The sequence below is a fragment of the Petaurus breviceps genome, unplaced genomic scaffold, assembly GCF_028583685.1.
Source record: "Petaurus breviceps papuanus isolate PSGF00001 unplaced genomic scaffold, PetGlider_PUasm1.0 90775, whole genome shotgun sequence".
Classification (NCBI taxonomy): Eukaryota; Metazoa; Chordata; class Mammalia; order Diprotodontia; family Petauridae; genus Petaurus; species Petaurus breviceps.
This window is the reverse complement of record NW_027187342.1, coordinates 12,540,275-12,552,709: the sequence shown is the minus strand read 5'-3', so window position 1 is coordinate 12,552,709 and position 12,435 is coordinate 12,540,275. Positions and strand designations below refer to the sequence as shown.

The window sequence follows — 12,435 nt, the reverse complement described above, 5'->3', positions numbered from 1 at the left end:
GGTGGAGGGCACTCTACCCGCATCCTCCTCCCCTATCAATTAATGTAACCCACAAGCCAAAAACTACTTACAAAGTTATAGGTTTAAGCAATTTTCCTAAACCCTACAACAATGTAGTCAAAAAAATAATCAATCAACAGGCTCAGAAAGTAATCACAAAATAGTAGGGGTAAAGAAATTTTTCTACACCTCTGTTACAAGGTAATCACACAATAAGAATACAATGTTTAAACAAGATTCCTCTCTTTCCTATCCCCACCCATGCCTCCATCCTACCTTGTTACTGTAACATCCAAGAACCTGGACCAGTAGGAAACTGCTTCCAGCCTGGAGGCAGCTTCAGGAATCATGTGGAGTGCTAGAAACACTCTCCTTAGAGGTTTCTGTTTGAAGATTATAGAGAAAAGGGACTTCCAAGTCCTGAAATACAAGTTAAGTTACCCTTTATGCTATGTGCTCTAAGTTTGAGCCCATCCTTCCAAAAAACATTAAATGTGTCTGTGGAAGAAGGTGAACCAGGTTATGGGAGTAGGTGGCAAATAATGTATTGTTCTTATGATATCATCTTGATGGGGTGCTTGGGTGCCTGTGCTTGAACCCCAGTTTATAAAATCACATCAATTTGCAAAATCACATTTCTCCCTAGCCTCAAATCTCCCCAGCCTCAGAGCATTATCTCTGACCCTTCCCCCTGCTAGCACTCTGCCTAGCAACCATTCATGAACTGTTTATCTTCCCTTAGTATACTAACCAGCTGCACCTATGAATCCTTCACTGGATTATCTATAAGTAACTAACTCACTAGCCCATTATACACATCCTGGATTCCTCATTATCTTGGGACATAGGTATACTCCCAACATCCATCTTGTAAAACATGACTTTGATGGGTAGCAATTTGGTCAGCCCTGACCACTAGCTGATTTAGTGACATTTCAAGCCTAAAACCACACCTCCATGCAGCACCCCTCCTCCCCACTGGGCTATTTCCCAGTGAATTATGGGCAATAGGCCTACACAGTAGATGTTAAAAGTTTGTGTTCCTTTAAACACTGACCAATCCTTAACTCCTCCCCAATCCCACCCTTACTCACCTAGTTAGCATAATTGGCACAGGTTATACTATGGATTATCCTATAAAAACTTTGACTCTACCCCCTTAAGATTGTAGGTTCCCTAAAACCTCCTGCCTGCTGTATAGTGTAACAATAAAACTTTTACCAACTTGATTCAGAATGCTTGAGCCTGTGAATTCATTCCAGACTGCCCCCTAAGGGACTCTGGTTATTGGGGTTCCTGGATTAGTGAAATATCCCCTCCTCCCATCAATCTCACTAAATGCCTTTGCTAAAGGCTAATCTAGTCTACAGGAGCAGCTAGGTTGCACAGTGGATAAAGTACCAGTCCTGGAGTCAAGAAGACTCATCTTCTGAATTCAAATCTGGCCTCAGACACTTGTTATGTGACTCTGGGTAAATCTCTTAACCCTGTTTATCTCAGTTTCCTTATCTGTAAAATGAGCTGGAGAAGGAAATGGCCAACTACTTCAGTATCTTTGCCAAGAAAACCCCAAATGAGGTCATGAAGAGTCGGACCAACTAAAAAAAAAAAACACAACTGAACAAGAAGAATTTAGTCTACTGGCTGATTGCTAATGGAAAATACACGGGTTAAGGCTAAGGAACCCCATGTTAGGAGTGCACTCTAGAGGGTTGTTTGTAGAACCAGAGGGTATTAGTTGACCTTCTCAGGACCCAACGTGTAACAGTTGGCATGGGGTGAGGGAATAGCCCCAGAAGTGGTATTGATGGAATCCTAATAAAGTTGCCCCTAGCCTCAATATTCTAACTTAATTATAGGCCCAGCCCCACTGAACAGCAGCACACTGTACTTACATAGTCCCCCCTCCCCCAATGTCCTAACTTCTTCATATATGCCTCACTGCTCACTGGAACAACAGGTATGTTCCTGAACTCTTAGTTCCCACAGAAACAGCAGGTATGTTCATGTGATGGGAACCCAGTATTGCCTCTACCTAGTGACTGCCCCCAGACCCATTCCCACAGAAACAGGTGTGTTTTTGTATTCAGCCACAATCACATCATCCATCTAACCCAAGACAGGACCACAATACTATCTTGACCAGAGAGGACCACAATAGCTAACCAATTGGAAGGCAGCATGACCAGAATGTTTAACCACTAACTGTAGATGTGACCCCTCCTCCATTACCTAATCCTTTAACAAACCCCTCCTGCCTTTTTAATATTCATATTTCTGTTATGTAATTGCATCTATACACTATAAAAATCCATCTTGCTTTCTCTGAAGCTTCTGGTTCCTCTTGGAACTCAGCCTGCTTCATGAGAGGCAGCAATCTCAGTAAAATGCCTATATTTGTCTTAGAGGTGGTCTGACTGGATTCTTTGAGACAGTTCACCACAACACATCGTGAAACCCCAACAGTTTTTGGATGAGTAGAGGCCCCACTGCAACAGTATTATCCATACAACTTGATATCACAAAGCAAATGCACATTGACTAAGAAAGGCAAAGTTTTTTGGCATTAAAACATAAAACTAAGACATAGTGATCAGAAAATACTTGGCCTTTGAAATCTGGGCTCTAGTCCCAGCCTCTAACAGCTTCTTGTTTGTGAATTCCTCGAGAAGAATGACTATTTTTAACCTTTCTTTGTATCCCCCTCATAGGGTCTAACTCAAGGGTGCGGAACCTGCAGCCTCAAGGGCACACATGGCCCTCTGGGTCCTCAAGTTTGTCCCTTTAACTGAATCCAAACTTCACATAACAAATCCCGTAACATTCAAGTTGGACATGACTGAACAACAAACAGAAATTGCTAAATAATAGTACATTGCACACAGTAGGGCATTAAGTAATGGTTTTAACTCAGGGAGATTAGTAAAGTGATTAAAGTTTTAAAAGTTGATCCCCTTCTGTCTTCCATTTGCTGCTCTCCTCCTGCCCTAAAAAAAAAAAAAAGATAGAGAGCTCTGAATCTGTTGTCACGGGATGCAGGTTCCAGGCCAGGCTCCGACCCTAATAATTTAACCTTGCTGGACCTCTGCTTCGTCACCCGCAAAATCAGGGAATTGGACTAGGTGACCTCCAATCTTTCTTTTATGTGTAAAGTCTTTTCCAGCAGGACTACAGTAGGGTGGAAGCCTGAAGAAATATCTGGTGGAGGAGTAAAGGGCAACAATCTCTACCATCTTTGGCTTCCGTCAAAAAAGTTTAGGGGCAAGGCCCCGCCCCGGCCCCCAGCACAGCTCCTGGTAGGAGTGAAGAAACACTTGAGGTGGAAGGGCTGGAGGCGCCTGCGCAGTGTAGAGAAGCTCTTGGCGCGTTCCCCCGCCTCCTCTGGCTCGGGCGGTTGGAGGAGTGAGGTTGTTTCTCCCCTCCCCTCCTGGAAGGAGCTGAGAGCGAGGCTATATTGTTTCCCCTTCGGGGTTGGCCCGAGGGAGCTGAGAGCGCCTCGCATTTTGCAGCCAAAGGTTTTTGCAGCCTCCTTCGGAGGAGGGAAAGAAGCCCTCGGGAGCCGAAGGAAGGAAGAAAGAAAGAAAGGAAGGAAGGTGCGAGAAAACGCTATGGAAGGAGAGAATGAGAGCAGGCAGCTTGGTGGAGAGATGGAGGGGCGTGGCAGGCATTCTGCAGATAATTATTGAGTTCTTACGAAGGTATGAGCTCAGCAGATGAGTTGCAACCGGTTCAGCCCCTGGAGAAGGAGGCGGGGATGGATGGAACAGGGTGGACGCCAAAGACTACCTGGAGGCATTGTTGGAAGGACTGCTTGTGTTCCCCAGCTAATTAGCCTTTGACCCGGCAACCTCGCTCCTGGGCATAGGTCCAATATCAGTAAAAGACAGAAACAAAATCTAATGTTTACCAAAATATTCACCTCAAATGTTTTTTGTTGCAGAAAATAATTCCTGCATTTACACAGCAATTTACACATATCGTCCCGTTTCATTCTCACAATAACCCTATGAAGTGGGTGCTACTATTAGCCTCATTTTACAGATGAGGAAACAGGCAGACTGTAGCTAAGTGACTTGCCCGGGGTCACACCGCTAGTGAGAGTCTGAGGTTGAATTTGAACTCAGGTCTTCCTGACTCCAGGTCCAGCTTTCCATCCACTGCTATCTGTTTCTGTTGTATAGTTAATGCAGCTAAGTAGGTAGGGTACATGATACCTTATGGGAATCTAGATGAATGAACCGTGTATCTCCCTGTCTTTTACTAGTTGTCTCAAGAAAAGAATTGGAACTTGGTCCAGAACTAACATGTGTGAATACTTGCAGTTTCCCCAGAGATAAAGGGGGAAAGTGAAAAAAAAAAAAAACCAGAAGGAAGGGAATAAGCAACACAATGCCTACTATGTGCTAAGTGCTTTAAAATAGTCTCTCATTTGATCCTTACCACAGTCTTAAGAGATAGATGTTATTATTCCCATTTTACTGATGAGAAACGTTTGATAATTTAAAAAATGCTTCATCTAGGTGGTATAATGGATGGAACCTTGGTCCTTGAATCAGAAAGATCTGAGACCCTTGGGCAAGTCGTCACTTCACTTCCGTCTGCCTTGGTTTCCTCATCTGTAAAATGGGGATAACAATAACATATCTCACAGGGTTATTGGGAGGATAAAAGGAGATAATATCTGTAGAGGGTTTTGCAAACGTTAAAGCACCATATAAATGCTAGCTATTGTTATTAGAGGGTGTGCTCCTTGAAGAAGGGGACTTTTTGCCTTTGTATCCCTAGTGCTTAGTGCAATGCCTGGCATATATCAGTCTCTTAATAAATGCTTGTTGACTGACCACAGTCATTATTATTGATTTAATGTGATCATTTGGGAACTGGCTGAAAAAAACTATGGTATATGACTGTGTTGGAATGGAATATTACTACATAGCAAGAAATGCTATGAAGAATTCAGAAAATGTGAGAAGAATGAATTTAGCACCAGACATCTTTGGATTCAAATCCTGATTCTGTCACATTGCTAGTGTGACCTTGGGGGAGTCTCTTCATCTCTCTGGGCTTCCTTTCCTCTTCTGTATCAAGGAAGAGTTTGTACTATGTTTCCTCTAAGGCCCCTCCCAGCTCTAAATCTATAAACTGATTCGAACTGAGAAAAGCAGAACCAAGAGATCAGCCAATCTGAGCAATTGAAAAACCAGTGAAGAATCAGAGAACAGATAGTGTAACATCCCTCCCTTCTCTCAAATTCTGTCACTACAGCAGATTTAAAAAAAATTATCTTTGTCACTCAGCGTGTGAATGCCAGCAAAGGAGTGGGATGTTTTTAGTTATTCAGGATTAGGGTTTAGCAAAATGTGCTAAATGAGTCAAGGGTGAAAGATAGTATAGAACTAAACTGGTTTTTCAGGGGTTTGAGAGAATAAATGCAAGGGGAAAGAACCTGGGATCCTTATAAAACCGTGGGAGGTAGTTGCTATTATATGTTCAGTCATTTTCCATTCCTGTCTGACTCTTTGTGACCCCATTTGGGGTTTTGGTGAAGATACAGGAGTGGTTTGCCATTTCCTTCTCCAGCTCATTTTAAGGTTGAAGAAACTGAGGCAAGCAGGGTGACTTGCCTAGGGTCACACAGCTGGTAAGTAGTTGAGGCCAGACTTGAACTCAGGAAAATGAGTTTCCTTCTTGACTTCAGACCCAGCACTCTATCTACTTTGACAGCCAGCTGCCCTAGTTGTTATTATTACTCCCATTTTACAGATAAAGAAACCAAGGCAGATAGAGATAAAAATGACTTGCCCAGGGACACACAGCTAGTAAATTCCTTAGGTGCAATTGGAACCTTGATCTTCCTGACTTCAAGCCTAGCACTCTACCCGATATGCCTCTAAATCAATATATCCTGTTGAATTGGTCCCTACTTAGATTGTCCAGGAAGTTCACCATTATTCGTGGCAGTTTACTTCAGGATTCAGAATTAGCCTTTTCCCCAGATTTTAGATGATTTGGCTTTGTATGGAAATAATTTGTAGCCTGAGGCTTCTTTCACAGTGATGTATTTGGAGGCGAGTTTGGGCTCACTTTAAGCTCCCATTATTTCTGTTAAAGGAATGTCAGGCTTTGACTAGCTTGCCAGCTTCATTGAAAGAACATATTTTCTGGACGTTTCAGATACAGTGGATCAGTAGTGACACGTCCAGCAGCACCGACTACTTGGAATTACCATTTCACTAAAGGTAAGTAGAGGAATTTTAATTTATTTTTTGAAGCTAATTTTGATTACTGCTTGACTGATTGAATGGTTGGCAGTGTCTTTTCTTCCTCCTTTGTAGGGAACTTCTTAGTGCCTAAGTAGAAAATTGTTTCTATGGATTCTCTCTCTTCTTATACCTTTTTTCCCCCTTGTTTCAGAAAGATTATTGAATAGTTAAAAAGCAAGTCATTTTAGGCCAGAAGTTTTTTTTTACTTTATTTTAAATTTTTAAATTTTAAATTTTATTTTTAATTTATGTACTAAAACAAGCATTTTCATAACATAGCATAACAAAAAGGTGATTGTACATGAAACTGCAAATCTGTTATGTACAACATGTTATTCCTTAATATGTAATGAAGTTATCATGTAAATTTCTTTTTTCCTCTCCTTCTCTCCCCAGGGATGACACATTAATTAGACACACCATTAGAAGTGTGTGTGTGTAAAATATACTTCTTTTTGTCAATTCTTTCTCTGGATGCAGATAGCATCTTCCTTCATGTGTCCTTTGTAGTCAGTTTGGGTATTTATAATAGTTAAAATATAAATACATATAAATATAAAATATAATAATTAAAATTACTCAAAATTGTTCTTAAAACAATATTGTTATTACTGTATACAATGTTTTCTTGGTTCTGCTCATTTCAATCATCATTTTGTGCAAGTCAATGCATGTTTTTCTAAGTTCATTTTGAGATCATCATTTCTTATGGTGGTATTCCATCACAATCATATACCACAACTTGTTCAGCCATTCCCTAACTGATGGCCATCCCTGCAATTTCCAGCAGAGAGAGCTGCTATAAATATTTCAGAACTTATAGGTTCTTTTCCTTTTTCCTTAATCATCTTTGGAAATAGACCTAGTAGTGGTATTGATAGGTCAAAGGATAAAGGCAGTTTAATAAGTCTTTGGGCATAATTCTTGTACTGTTGCCAAGTATCAGTTTATATTCATATATTGACTTGTTCTGGAGTATCTTGTAAAATTCTACAATGAATCTCCCCATGAGTTCATCCTTTGAAACAGATGTTGGTCTGTAAGCTATAATTATCTTCATAATTTCAGTTCTTTTGGTTCACACTTATCCTGAGCCCCACAAAGCAAAATGAGCAATCATTTCATGAAATCATGTTTCTTTTCGCCTTTTGACTGCAGAATGAAATAAATTCCTCTAATTTCTTTGTTGTTTGTCCTTCATTCTTGAAGAGGACCGTGATATCAGGAAGGTGATCCTATGACTTGTAAGTGAATTGGATTTAAGTGAGGGAGGGCTGTGCAAAGTCACCAGCCTCACTTTCTCCTCCTGAGCCATCTGGGTCCAGAGGCAAGATATAGATCCTGATGGCTGGAGATGGCCTCCTCTAATTTCTTTATTGGCCACTCTAAAGAAAACATGGGAAACAAGTAATCTTTCTTATATCTTCTAGTTTTATTTACATAGAGAATGTCAGTCTTGATATAGTTCAACTATTCCAGTAATAGATCAACTGGCTGTTGGACAAGGATCTTATATTTCGTAAGAGCTACATGATTCTTTGTGTATACTAGCTGTTATATATATTTCTTGCCTTCCTGATGAGTGGGACAAGGGGTGGAAGGAAGGAGAGAATTTGGAACTGAAAATAAAAATAAAACATTTTAAGAAAAAAGAACTATATGATTCTTACTACCTTTTGTCCCCATTTCTGCCTCTCTGTCATAATCACTGCAGGAAAAAAAGGGGCCTACATAGGATGGAGGCATTTTGTAATTTTTTTTGTTTCATAGATTGCCATGGTCAATTAATTCATCACCTTGGGGCCAAATGAACTTTGATTGTACACCCTCTGGGTATTTAGCTATCTGATCTCTGGATGTCAGAGTGTCTATAACTAAAACCACACTAGAAACCTTTCCAGTTTGATAGAATCTGCCAGGACTTCTGTTCTGGTGTAGCATTCACCCAGGGGTGTGCTGGAACCAGCTTGAACTGACTTTCAAGAGCCAATTGTTAAATTTTCAGTGTGAGCATTTATACCTCAGAAATCAGCAGAAAACCTACAAATCTGGTCTTGGTTTATTGTTTTGTTAATTGTTTAAGAAAGTAATGGAACATCTATGCAAATTATACTTAAGAGTAGGGAATAAAGTACCAGCCCTGGATTCAGGAGGACCTGAGTTCAAATCCAGCCTCATACACTTAACACTTACTAGCCATGTGACCTTGGGCAAGTCACTTAACCCCAATTGCCCTGCCTTCCCCCCCTCCAAAAAAAAATTTAAGAGTAGGTCATGGGCACTTTTTCTCCCCAAGAGAGCCTCTTAAGCATTGACCAGCTCATTCCTGCCTTTAGCAACCCAGGCTCACCATCATGCCGTGATTGGACTAGGACTTTTGAGAACCTTGAAATTATAGTCTCTCAATTCTGAAACTTTTAGGACATAAATGGTTCCATGAAGACTATAAAATGCTGCTGTAGCAGAACACTTGAATTCAAGGTCAGTTCTGATAACTTCCTGAATGACTCAGGGACATGTTCATTTCATCTCAGTGTATCACAGTGTCCTTATCTTAAAAACAAGGAATATCTTAAATCTTCCTTTAAAAATAGAGCTAGGAACTGGGCCTGTGGTTTCATTGGCACAGGGAAACTCCCTCTGCCAACTGAGGTTTAAGCATTTTCCACAATTTATATTCTTAGAGAGTTATCTAGAATGCTGAGAGGTTAAATTACTTGTCCAGGGTCATACAACCTATGTGTCTCAGAAGCAGGACTTGAACTCAGGCCTTTTTGGTTTCAGAGCTGGTTTTTACTTCACCATACCAACAAGTGTAGTGATAGAGATCTGGGCCTGGAGTTAGGAAGACCTGAGTTCAAATTCAGATTCAAGACACTCAGTAGCTGTGTGACCCTGGCAAGTCACTTCACCTCTGTCTACCTTAATCTACTGGAGAAGGAAATGGCAAACCACTCTAGTATCTTTGCCAAGAAAATCCCACGGACAGTATGGTCCACTGAGTCATGAAGAATCTGACACAAGTGAACACTGCCCCTTATGGAGATAATAACAATTACACTACCTTTCTTACAGGATTGTTGTGTAATCTGTGTGGTCTCCATCCTCCCTTCCCCACAGGATTCCAGACTCAAATAGATAAAGTTCAGTTTGGGGGCCTGACCCCAGAAGGTCACTTTAGAGTAGCTACTGTAGAGTAACACTCAAGGGAATTTTGGGGGGGGAAGGGGAATTGGAGTTAAGTGATTTGTCCAGGGTCACCGTAACCCCTAAGTGTGTAAGTGTCTGAGGCTGGATTTGAACTTGGGTCCTCTTGACTCCAGGGCCAGCGCTCTATCTACTTCGCTACCTAGCTGCCCTTCCAGGGAAATTTTAAAAACAAAGCTGAGGTATGGCTTGTGTTTAGGGTTTTCCCCAAAGTGGGTAAGAAGCTTTCCAAGTCCTACAGTGACCATTATATAATGAGTATCCAGTATGGAACAACCTTTGTTTCTTCTGTCATAGAAATTGCAAAGGATTCTCAAGCATGCATGACCTAATGCAGGAAATATAATAATTCAAATAGCCCATTATGCTCATAACAGTCTTCTGGAAGATCGACACATTTTCTAGAATTGTTCAGAAAATATTGCCCATTTATTTTAGACCTGCACTATCTAAGCAGCTTACAGTAAAATCATGGGGGGTTCCAGAAGTCCAAATCTCCTGGACCTTCATGGTATGACGTTAGCTCTCTTCTCTTATTGGTGATCCTCTTCTTCTGCCTCTGAGAAGTATGTAATTAAAGAAATCTCCTCCTCCTGGGTAGCTGGTTCCTAATTCTTACTCTCAGGAATTCTTAATCTCTAGAACTTTGTGGCTTGGAGCAAAAAGCAGTATGATACAGCAGAGGGAACATTGACTTTAGAATCAGAGGAACCAAGTGTAAATCCCACTTTTGTCATTTGGTACCTCTGTCACCTCTGAGGACCCCAGGTTCCTCACCTTTAAAATGAGGGGTTGGGCTAGATGGCCTCGGAGATCGCTTAAAGCTCCAAATCCATGATCCTATGAAACTCAAGGACTTTTGAACTCAGTATTGCCCATGAGGTAACCCCAAGACCGGCGATGCCCATTTCAAGGTCACTAATCTCTGAAAAGAAAAGAAGAGCAGAAGGAACTCTCACCTCCACCTCATTCCCTGCTTGCCAGGTCAAGGTGCCCTGTTCTCTGCTTAAGATCACACAATAATAATAGCAATTATTATTATTATCATTAGATAGTGCCTACAATGTGGCAGTTGTGCTAAGCACTTTACAAATATTTCAGTCGATCCTTACAGCAACCTTGGGAGATGGGTGCTATTATTATCCCCATCTTACAGTTGAGGAAATTGAGGCAAATAGAGGTTTAATGATTGGGCCAGGGTCACTCAGATAGTAAATGTCTGCAGTGAGAACTCAGGTCTTCTTGACTCCCTGTCTAGGGTCTATCCAGCTATACTTAGCTGCCTCAGCATGCAGGAATACTTAATAGTTCAAATACTTAATAATTATCAATAATTAGGTATCCTATGACTTTTTCCAGTTTGCTTATCATGTAGTGAAGGAATGATAAATTTTGATTGGCTTCTGATCCAGAACTGAGTGTTCAGACAAAACCCCTCAATGAATGGACCTTGTTCTCTGTTCTCTTGTTCACTGCATTGGAGTGAGGAAGTGAGGAAATATCAGTTGTGGATCCCTGCAAATGTAAAAGGGCACCTAGGTGGTACAGTTAATGGACCTGACGTTAGGAAGACTCATCTTTCTGATTCATCTTCCAATCTGGCCTCAGACACATACTAGCTGTGAGACTCCGGGCAAGTCACCCAACCCTGTTGGACTTAGTTTTCTCGTCTATAAAATGAACCATTCTGGTATCTTTGCCAAGAAAACCCCAAGTGGAGTCATGAAATGTTGGACACGACTGAAAAGTAATTGAACAACAACGAATGAAAAGGGCCCCTCTTTATCTCAGATTAGTTCCTGCATATATAGCCCTTATAAACTCTGGAGCTCCTTAACAGCTTCCACTCTCATGGCAAGTTGGGTTCCTCTGGGATTGCTATTGGCTCAAGACCCTATTCAATCACAGGTTACAGTTAGTGTCTCCCTTAAGTCATTGATACTCTGCATTGATTAGTGTCCTAGGATCATTTTACCAACTAGAATCAGGTAGCTTATACAAAGGAGTATTTACTGAGAAGACATACAAAGTACAAAAGATTTCATTCAGCACTGGGTAGCACTCTCTTTTCTACCATTTTGGTCACTAGGAGAAAAAAGCCTCAAACTTAAAGTACCAATTTCACTTCCAAGTGTGGCATATTGGATAGACAGTCACCCCACCCTGAAGTCCCCTTGGCTGCGTTAGATTCACTGTTAAGCTGGGTCAACCTGGTCAGTTGGGACTTTGCACCTCACCAGGCTTGACTGGCTCTAGCAAATTTTGTCATGGACTCTGAAGGTTCATCCTTTCTACATTTTGAAACTCCTGACTCCATTTCCAATACTACCTCAGCTAAAGCAGGAAAAAATAGATGCAACAGCAACACAAGCAACAGCAGGGGCCACATGCTTATGGCTTTATGTGAACCCAAGTAGGGAGGGGAGGCTGATGATTCTAGCTCCTTCTCTCTACCCAGAGGCTTACAGCATTCCTTGACTCCTTGAGCATAGCCAGGTAGGAAAGAAAACAAGTTCAGGTCATGAAGACCTTTTGTATACATGCTCAGTTCTGGCTCAGAAGCCAAATCAAAAGACTGTTTCTTAACTTTATTGTAAGCTAGCTAAAAATAGTCCTAGAATACCTACACATGCTTTGAGTTGAGAGAGGAGACCTTCCATTTCACATCATACATACCTCCAGAAGGAAGCTCATGAAACACACATGCTCCCAGGACTGATGATTCCTTGACCAGTTCCCCATTTATAAAATGAAAATGACCCCATTTTACTAATTTTCATCTTATTGCTCATTCTTATGAACCCCCAAAGGGGAAGCACTTCTAAGTATATCTACTTGAGTTTAGTTAACCAGTCATCAGGGGACCACTCAAAGGGAATTCCTGTGTACTGTCACCATGGGACTAGGCCACATCTCTCTCCTTCCTTCCTTCCTTCCTTCCTTCCTTCCTTCCTTCCTTCCTTCC

At 41.3% G+C, this 12,435-nt stretch overlaps 1 long non-coding RNA gene across 1 annotated transcript in view; it reads left to right on the top strand.

The window, feature by feature from the left end:
- Positions 1-3,351: 3,351 nt before the first annotated feature.
- The window catches only part of LOC138146879 (uncharacterized), a 56,085-nt gene continuing 47,001 nt past the window's right edge, over positions 3,352-12,435 (top strand). The window contains exons 1-2 of the long non-coding RNA XR_011164627.1: positions 3,352-3,698; positions 6,175-6,239. This is a non-coding gene — a long non-coding RNA (uncharacterized lncRNA). The remainder of the gene's footprint in view (positions 3,699-6,174; positions 6,240-12,435) is intronic.